We start from the raw sequence: 10,731 nt of genomic DNA, 5'->3' as shown, positions 1-10,731 counted from the left end.
GGCCCCACAACCACCCGAGCCCCTTTGTTTGCACCAGCGAACTCCGGCGAGCTCTGAAAAATTGACTGACCCAATTTTGAAATTTAGTCTACTGTGATTTAACTAGTGTGGAATATAAAAGGGGAAAACCATAAGCATTGGGAGTATAGTATTGAGCGTGCCATGGCGGATCTGAAGGTGCAAACCGTACAAAGGAAACTTCGCAACCAAGATAAGAAATCAGAGTAAAGCAGTGGCGATCTATTTTCTTGCTGCGATAAATAAGTTGAGCAGATACGAAAGAGTACCGCCTCTGGTGCGGCGGTGTGTATGCATCTGCTGAGAATTTGACGGTGCTGCGGTAGCGATGGCTGTCGGTAGCATGGAAGTAGATCAAGGAGGGTAGACGGTGGTGGTGGGCGCGGTGGACGAGACAGTTGTAGGAGCAGCGCCGGCAAGGTGGACGACGGCAGGGATGAAGCGAGAGGACAGGATGCAAGGATCCCGGTCCGAAGCCATGGATGAGAGAGGTCAATCTCTTGTAATGGACGGTGGCGACAGGGTATCAGCTCCGGCATGGTGGAGGAGGACGGCGGTGGATGGGGTGGCGGACATCAGCGGACAGAGGAGGCTGGGCTGGAGAGCGTGTTTTGGTGTCCACGGAGTATGAATGGGGAAAAGGGAGGTAGAGAGGAAGGGGGAACCATGTATTCAGGGCGCTCTTGTCTCAAATGCGAGGAAATTTACAAACTTAGCCCCTGTTTCAAATTTCCTACATCACAGCAATATTAGTCGGTTGGGGATAGGACAGTAATCTCACATACACTGAATATTTGCCGACAAGAGTTTGTTTTTGGCGCCCACCATGTATGAATATGAATCGGGGAGGGAGTCGATTTCGGCCGAGGGCACACTGTGTTTTGGCGCCCACCGTGTATGAATCCGGGTGAGAGGCAGTTACATCACGTTTGGGTGAAATTACAAACCTACCCCTATCGAAACCTATAGAAATCCAGCAAATAGGCTTTGCGTGGCAGGGATAGGCAGTAGTAATTTCCATCTCGAAGATTTTGGTTTCGGGCGGTTACTGCGACTTTCCCCGCTTCGTTCAAATTTTGCAGAGTGCACGTTTACCGTGCCAACTCAATTCGAATCCCGTTTGTTTTCTATTTTTTCGGGCAGGATCCATTTTCAATTGGAATTAAATTCTATATACATCATTTTTTGTATATACTTTCAAAAGCACAACAAAGAATTCTGCTCCTTTATATGTATAATATGATTTACAAATACAATGATCTCAAAATCTTAAGGTTGAATTCAAAAAAATTAACCAGCTTATGTTCTACTAAAATGTATGGATCAGTAATATCTACATATTAAATAACATAGATGTGCGTGAATTCATATGAGTATGCATGTTTGATAGATCAATTTTTGTTCGAGTATGGATTACATGTATCGTCATCTCGAATTCAAATATTTGAATCCCTTTTATGTTCACTCCTTTCACGCCCATCTCTCTCGCATGCATGCTCCTTCATGTAGCTATCACTCTCTTTTCTCCAGCTCACCCGCATGCTCACTTCATGTTTCTGCTATCCTCGTAAACATGGTCTCTCGACGTCTCCCTTGAGAAGTGTCACACTCTCCCTATCATTATACATTACACGGTTTTCATTATCTCTCACGTCTCTATTGTTCTCTAGTATCACTCGTACCTAAGCTTTCTTTTTCACCGCCACACACACAGTCTCCACTCGTCTTTCACTTTGTCTTTCTCTCTATGGAATTATCTCACACACCCTATATGTCTCTAGATATGACTCATACCACTAAAATTACTCTCTCTCTCTCTCTCTTGTAGACACAACATTTGTTGTGGTCTACTTTTTGTCTCCATCCTAGACTGACATTATTCATTTGTTTACCGATCATACAACCCCCCCCCCCTCTCTCACAGACACACACACACACACAACTCCTGCTTCCACTGCCCTTCCCGACTACCGTCTCTCTCTCACACACACAAAACTCTCGCTTTCGCACCCCGACTCGTATTTCTCTCACAAACATTTATCGACTAGCCTCTAGATAGGTTTATACACCCGCACACTTGTGCTTCCACTCCCCTTTCCAACTACCGTCTCTCTCTCACACACAAAACTCTCGCTTTCGCACCCCGACTCGTATTTCTCTCACAAACATTTATCGAGTAGCCTCTAGATAGGTTTATACACCCGCACACTCGTGCTTCCACTATCGCATACATGTCTCTCTCCCGCTCCTTGTATCTATGTAGATTTTTCTTCCCTTCTTGAGACACGCCCTCTCGATCGTGCACACACACACTATCGCCTCATTTTAAGCTGATACCTGTCGCACACACACTCCTTGTGTCTTTGTCACACATGCACTCTGTCCTCCTCCACTCTCCCTCTCTCTCACACACACATGGGCTTTTTGCAACAACTAGCAAGATGCCCATGAGTTGCACGGAACATCAAGATGCATTTGTATGAGTAGTTTATCTTGTGGGGGAAAAGGATGAATGAGGGAAGGCCTTATTTCCAAATGTGGAGAGGGGTGTGGGTATCTTTTTGCAAAATTGCCATAGTTTCCTTCCTATCCATCAGATATAGATCGGACGGCCTATATTGCAGGATGGCAGGCACACGATCATCACAGACAATGCTTTTTATAAGAGTAGGGATAAAAAACAGAGTTGGTGATGATGGTGGGCCTGCCATCCTGCAATGTAGGTCGTCCGATTTATATCTGACGAATAGGAAGGAAAATATGGCAATTTACCCGCACTCCTCATCACATTTGCAGATAAGGCCTTCCCTCGTTCATCCTTTTCTCCCACAAGATCTTGATGTTCTGTGGAACGCACGGGCATCTTGCTAGTAAGAGTAGAAATTAGACATATACCACTTCTCGAATCTTGAAAGCAACAACATTCCTCCCTTATCTCCTCAAAACCGCCAAAGGAATATATTTTGAGTGAAAGATAACATATTTTTAGTGATATACGTATTTCAAAACTAGACTTTTTTCTATCAATTTGGTGAATATGTATTAATCTACTTTGATCGTGTGGCAACGCATTGGCACATTGCTAGTAGTTATTATAATTTTTTGGACACCAGACAAACCGTGGAGTACATATACAAAGAGAAGAGGCCCACGCACGCAGTCGGCCTCTTGCTGTCTCGCACACATGAGTGTTACGTAAAGGCGACATTAACAAATAAACCCTAAAACCCTAGGTGCACGATTGCTGCATTCGCGGGTACCGGGTACCGGGTAGGTGGTGGAGCACCTTTGTAGGAATAGTCAGCTCGCGTGATAATTTGATTCATAGGAGTTGATGGTCGGGACCACAGATGAACGACTTGGAGGCGGTGGCTCGCCAGTTGCCACAGATTGAGTAGCCACGTTTAAAATATCATTTTTTAGCGGGGTTAAGAGTTCCGATTTTCAATGGCGCGTTATAAGTACTAAGTAGTTTTTAGAACGATTGGTATGGAGCGAAAATGGAATTCATAGTACTACGTACCTCCTTGGCGTATGGTTGTATGGGTTTATGTTGCGAGATGTTGAACCTGGTAGTTCTAGGGCAAATACTATGGTTTAGATTTAGATGCTGGTTTTCAGTAATGAAAATCGGAAGGGGAAACCCTTCTTTGATTAAAAAAACAACTACCTCCATTCTGATTTACTAGTCCCCATCGTATTTTGGGTCAAATTTTGTCCATGAATTTTACTTGTAAAATGTGAATGGAAAATGAGATTTTGTTATACCCAAACAAAAAAGGAATGGAGGGAGTGATTGCTCTGACACAGACGCGGCCTCTCATAGCGCAGGCATTGAACCGGCACGCCGGCCAAGAGGGCCCCATTCACTGCAGGCCCGGCTGAGCATGCCTCCTCGCCGCGTGCAACCAGCTTAAGACTGCCACGCCTGCCTTCATTGAATCCGCGCGTGTGCCAACAACACATCCTTCCGCGAGCCGGCAGGCATTTTAGAACACAAAAAATGACTAAAATATAATTAATTTGCGCATGGTCTTGACTTGTTGTGCTCGCACTGGTAGCAGGAACTAGTAGAGGTTTTTCTCTATTTATAACTCTCCTCACATTTTTTTGGGCTTTGAAGTGAATCATGGTTGTGGACATTATGTATGAATGTGCATATATCTATGAACATGAGTTTGATGTGGAAGTTGAACTTGGAATGTCGGACTTGCATGTGAACTATACCATGTCCAATGCTTCGTCTGTTATTGTTTGGAAAGTAATTGCTGTTATTACATGACCCAAAAAAAATATTTTGTGCCACATCAGTAGATGCACGGACATCACAACACGCATGCTGACTGGATAAACATTTGAACCTAGCTATTATGAAGGAAATTTTGTATTGACAACAGTTTTAGATAGCAGGAGACGCCTAGCCTGCTCTACCTCTGCTAGCTTATTTATTGCTTCTTCCATCTCTTCTTTGGCTTGGGTGAAGAGAGCATCTGATTGCTCTTTTCGCTTCTTCAGGAACTCAGCTACATTCTCAAGGGCTGCTGCACGCTTTCTTTCAGCCTTTACTAGAGCCACGAGGACACGAACAGCTGACGACTCCACCTGGCTTGTGTGTAATCTAGCATCATCTGGGAATTTGCCCCTTGTGTCTAATCCATCATCATTAGGGAACTGGCACCTTGTGTGTAATCCAGCCTCATTTTGGAAACATGATCTCGAGGTTGACCATACTTCCCTCCTCGCAGGAACTGCATCCTGACATGAAGTTACTTCTTTTTTAGATCAATACCCAGAGCAACCCAGATCCATTTAGTAGAAGCCAGATAAACAGAACTCGGAGAAGTGAATTCAAAAGGAAAAAAATATAAAAAAAAGACTACAAGGTGAGAACACCCACTTCCTACATCAAGCTAAAAACAAAAGCATTAGGACGATTAAGACTCTTCTTATTACACATCGAAGAACACCGGGCTTAAGAGAAACAGAAACTACAACACATACACATCGAAGAACACGAGGCTAAACGAAAGTAATTGAAAGGGTGTTACTTACCAAAGCTCGTTTTACAGGTTCGGTGCAGCTCCTCTTTAACTTGGCACGCTCCTTGAAGATGTCCCCAATATCCATGTTTGGTCTTCATTGCTACTCTACATGTTCGCACTCGTGGTTTTAAAATCTCAACATGACAAGAAAAATATACTACAAGTAATACTCGCGCATCTTGTGGGCGACATTAAAGCACTCGTCTGCCATCTTAGAGCATCTCCAATAGAATCGCAATGCATGACGCTTTAAAAAAGTGTCTACAGTGCTGAGATCGAGAAGTAGAGACTAGAGAGTAGAGGATAGTTCTCAGCATTGATAGATAAAAAAATAGATAATTCAACTACTCCTTGTCGTCCGACTCCTCCTCGGTGATTTCCTCCTCCGACGTCTGACTGTAGGCATCAAGATACCGATCGTCGTCGGATTCCCAAGGCGACGCTGCTCCTAGCCTCATGTTGAATTGAGCGTCCACTTTTCGCCTACGCTTGTCCTCGCGATAGGCGGCTTGCTCCGCCCTCCTCTTATCCCTCTCCGCCCTCCTTTGCGCGAAGAACTCACGCTTGTTGATGATGTCCTGCGGGAAGTGTTGGCACCACAATGCCATGGCTTCCTCGTCCATCTCGGCGATGCCAAGACGACGCTCCCGCCTCCGGTTGTCGCGACGATCCTTGTCGGTGCTAAGCCGCAGTGGAGGCGCGAGCTCCTGCGCCTGCTCCCGCGTCGGCATGTCGGGGAAGTTCAATGTTCTATGAGGCCACCAGAGGTGCCACGCCGCTACGTCGTACGCGCGGGCGGCCTCATTGGCAATGTCGAAATTGCCGAGGCCGAGGCACATCCTGCGGAACCGGATCTCGGCGGAGAAGCCGCTGGAGGGGCGCGCGCGGACGCCGCGGTATCCCCAAGTTTACCGGCGATGCGGCGGCATGGTGGCGCGGCACCGGCGAGGCGAGAAGGAGCGGGGAGAGAGCGGTGGCGAGGCACAGAGCAGGGAGAGAGCGGTGGCAAGGCACAGAGTGGTGGGAGGGCGTTGGATTTATAAAGCGCGCCGGACGCCGCGCGCCAAAACTAGCGCACGTCCAGCCGCTTTTTCCCGTGCGCGCGATCCTTTCTCGACGTCTCTGCTATCTCTACTCTCTTCTCTACTGTTATATTTATTTTATATTTAATATTTATCTCAACTTCTCTAATGTCTACTTTTTTTCTCTATACTTTTTTTCTTATATAAAAAACAGAGTTGGTGATGATGGTGTGCCTGCCATCCTACAATATAGGTCGTCCGATTTATATCTGACAGATAGGAAGGAAACAATGGGAATTTTGCAAAAAGATACCCATACCCCTCTCCAGATTTGCAAATAAGGCCTTCCCTCGTTCATCCTTTTCTCCCACAAGATAAATTACTCATACAAATGCATCTTGATGTGTGCAACGCATGGGCATCTTGCTAGTTCTAAAAAACTTTCCATCATTTGCCACACTACTGGTTGCAGATGAAAAACCTACCCAAGCACAGCGTGATACAGGAGTGACGCACAATTACAAGCTGATATTCTGTTGGACAATGGAGGCTATAACCAATTACTTTTACGGGAACAATAGCACCCAGGAAATTTGAAGGGTAGGTATGAACAAAATTGGAACTGCACATGTACTGCTAAGTGATTCAATAAACACATTACCAATCAAGGAGGAGAATGATGGTCACGGCGGCCTTTGTGAGTCATGGTTGGCAACGGGAGTCAGTTCATGGTCCACGACGGTGGTGCTTCTGCGCTTGGCGTCGGCTTCCGGGAAGCAGATTCGAGACCATGGAAGATGATACCAGGGAAGAGGCTCCGTGTACGACGATGACGGTGGATCGGCTCCAATGCGGTGTACAAGGTCGTCGATGAGGCAGATGCGCTGCGGTGGACGAATGTGCCGATGTAAAGGGGATGAGCACGAAGGCTGCGGTGCCGTGGAGAAGTCTATTTTGCCATGGGGATAGAAAATGGGGAGTATTCAGGTGTACTACTCTGGGTGCCGGGGTGGGGTTGGCTGGGTATGGTGAACCTGAAGTTACGAAAATAGCCCCCTACCAAGCGTCATCCGTAGGCCTATTCCAAAGGCTATGATGGTAACTTCCCACTGCTCGAATCAGAGTTGCGGGAGATTTTCCCGCCGACCTCAAAATTTTGTGACACTAAACTCCCTGTGTGGCGTGTTGAGTGATTCAGCTAAGCAACTAGCGAGTAGTACTAGTAAACTTTGCATATTAGGTTTGACCGAAGTCAAACTTCCTAAAGTTTAACCAAGTTTATAGAAAAATATAAACATTTACCATAACAAATATGTATGATGTGAAAGTACATTCAATAATGAATCTAATGTTATTTATTTGTTATTGTATATGTTAATATTTTTTGTTATAAGCTTTTTGAGAGCTTACAAAACTTGACTTTTACCAATGCTAATAGGCGGACTTAAATAAAAACGGAGGGAGTACACATTTGTTTTCTTAGTTTGTACTGAACTAATCATTTGTTGAAATTGTGAAATAAATATATTAGGCTATTGACTTCGAATGTAATGGTCTATACAATTCAATAATGACAATCATTGTTGAATCCCAAGATGTATACAAGGTCTATAGTACTTCACAACATGCTCAAACTCACATAATCCCAGTCAAATGAGAATCTAAATGTGTTTCATAGTTATTACTTTGTAGGATGCAACAAAACCAACCATAACTCTACATCAGCCATTATAGAAGCAACATTTTGAACATATCCCAATGTGTGAACGAAACATGCAGAGAGAGCTTGCAAAGATGGAGCAGATAGGGCGGGAAAGATTGTATGTATGTGGACGAGAGAGTAGGAGACAAACCTAACAAGACAGACAGACAGACAGAGAGAGAGAGAGAGAGAGAGAGAGAGAGAGAGAGAAAGAGAGAGGAAGAAGTTAGGTCTGTGAGAAAGATGGAGACATGTAATATATGTGAGATGCATGTGCATCCGGTTCTATATACGTGGAAGGAGAAGAGACAACATGTTTGATGAGAGAGCTGGAAAAACATGGACAAGAGGGGAAGGATCTCGTGGGTTGAGGGATTGATAATTTTGTGCGGGGGGAGAGGGATTGGTAATTTTGTGCGAGTGAGAGAGAGGGTGGGGGTAGGAGTCAGTCAGCCGTCGTCACATCATCCTGCTTCCAAATGGCCCCGCATTCTCTAGCGCGATGTGGTCGTTGTCTTTGATCTCCTCGATGCCCTCTTTGAAGATTGAGGTGTTGTGCATGTTGGGGTGCAAAAAAGCACAAGCGAGAGTGGTCGCCGTATAACCTTGGATGGGGATGAATTGTGTGCTCGGGGGAGGGTGTGTGTGTGTGTCTTGTGTTGTGTGTGTCTCTGTGTGTGTCAGATATTGAGAGAAAACAAACCTAAGGAGAGAAATGGTTATTCACGAAGAGATTGTGTGGGCCTTGAGGTGGGAAAGGGCCGGGTGAGGGTGTCAAATTGTGCGCGTTGATGCATGTGTTACATGCGATTGTGCGAGGGACGGACGAATCGAGAGAGATGGTTGTTGTGTTACGGATGCTCCTCTCCTCTCCTCTCTCTCTCTCTCTCTCTCTCAACACACACACACACACACAAGTAAACTAGAAGACCATTCTCTCATGTATACACAACGTATCGGCATCTGTCAATGTCTCACTCATGCATGATCATTTTCACATTCACACCTCTCTATGTCTGTATCACACAAACACCGTCTCCACATTGCCTTTCCGCCACAACACACATATGGACACATACACACGTTCTATCTCAGTCACACACACAAAATCAGTATTAAAAAACTAGGGCGCACCTAAAACGTCCAAATCCAAATAAACACGAACTGGAGCTAAATTTAAATGTATGGAAATATTGCAGCGTCAAGAACTTTTCCAGGAAAAAAAAGTTGAGTAATATTCGGGGATTGTTTTCACACACACAAAAAGGTTCGATGGATGTCCTTCGAGCGCGACACGGTGACACACCGTTCGATCGACCGCGTGGCCGCGGTTCACGTGCTTGAACAGGATTCTGTATCGTGGTTGTGGTACAAACTAATAAAAGCGCTACCTAAGTCTAATGTTTACGTGTACTAGTACGGTTTTCTTTTAAGTTTGACCAACCTTATATAAAACTAAAGTAAGCTCCCATATGTGCACTCATCAATATGTCGCCGCCGTTGCGCATGCCGGCGCCCACCTGCTCCGGCCAACAATTTCTCGCCCATCACCGTCGTGTCGCTGCCATCCCTGTGCCATGAAGCCGAAGGCTTGCCCGCTCATGTCATATGCAGTCCCTCCTCGTGATGCCGCCGCGCTGCCAAGCACGTGAGCAGCTAGTGGAGCCGCATCTATGCACGCAGCGTACGAAGAGGAGGACGAGCACGTGCTCCAGCACGCGCGAGGAGGAACTAAAGTGTCATTGTCGTCTCCGCCCGCGTGGAGGAGGCGCGCATGGTGGTTGTCGCGGCGGAAGCCGGTCGCGTGTGCATCAAACCCGCAACCCGGTGCGGACGCAAAATCTACCTTCGAGACCTTGAATGCCACGTTGATCCTGCAATCTGAAGGAGCAATTTGGGCAGTCGACTCTTGTGAGCCATTTGATGCAACATGGATGGCTAGAAGGGCTTCTTCCACCTCTTCTATCGTCTTCTTCCTTCGCTCCGTCGAACTTCTTTCACAAATCGGCTGCCCCTAATTATACTACTAGTATGAACATATTAGGTACAGTAGGAACACGAAGATACGAGCAGTAGTACCAACTGCAAGAAGAACAGTAGTAAGACATAGTACTAGTACTAATGTACATACTAAAGAGTTCAAATAACAAGAAAGAACATAAACATAGTTCTGCTGGGGCCTCATCACAACACACCCTTGAAAATAAACTAAGCAACTAGTCCGCTTGACACTGCAGTAGAACCAGCATGAGCAACGACACTACCACCTACTCGGAGTCCGAGTCCACGTCCTCGACTTCGTCCTCGTCCCTCTTCCTCTTCCTCTTCGTTGACGCTTCTTTGCTTGAACCGTACACTGGGTTTTGCTTCTTCATCCAACCCTTGTAGATATTTAAACAAAGGTAGGCATCCATTGCTGCGTACAGGATGTGATCTTCATCTAATGTCTTCGACTCCCATGCATGATGAAACTCGTGATGAGGTTTCTTCAGTTTAGCGTACAAAGGATCAATCATGGCTACTGCCAGGGTCAGCATTGAGGGTTGAGAGGAGGACACCAGGCTTGCCTTCTGGAGATCAAATGGCTGGCCTACAACAAGACCTATCCGACGCAGGACATCCCTGTCGTTCTTAAAGTCTACAGTAACGAATTTCACTCTTTTGTCCTTGAGGAAGTTCTTAAAATCCTGGCACTCAACAGTGGCATGGAATATGTGGTAGAGCAAGCAAATGTTATGTATGCAAACCTGGATCACGGCGGGCTTCTTCCTCTCTGCCTCCTTTAGAATCTTCTCTCTTTCCAGGACTGTGGTGTACTCAACATCTAGCCCAGCAACCCACTCATCCGTTGAACTGTTGAACATGCGTAGGAAACGAGCAAGCCATGCTTTCACCGTCGCGGATTGATGTGTAGATGATGATGAACTCATCGCCGGTGATGGCTCTA

The sequence above is a fragment of the Triticum dicoccoides genome, chromosome 1B (genome assembly GCF_002162155.2).
Source record: "Triticum dicoccoides isolate Atlit2015 ecotype Zavitan chromosome 1B, WEW_v2.0, whole genome shotgun sequence".
Lineage (NCBI taxonomy): Eukaryota > Viridiplantae > Streptophyta > Magnoliopsida > Poales > Poaceae > Triticum > Triticum dicoccoides.
Note: the sequence above shows the minus strand (reverse complement) of the source record.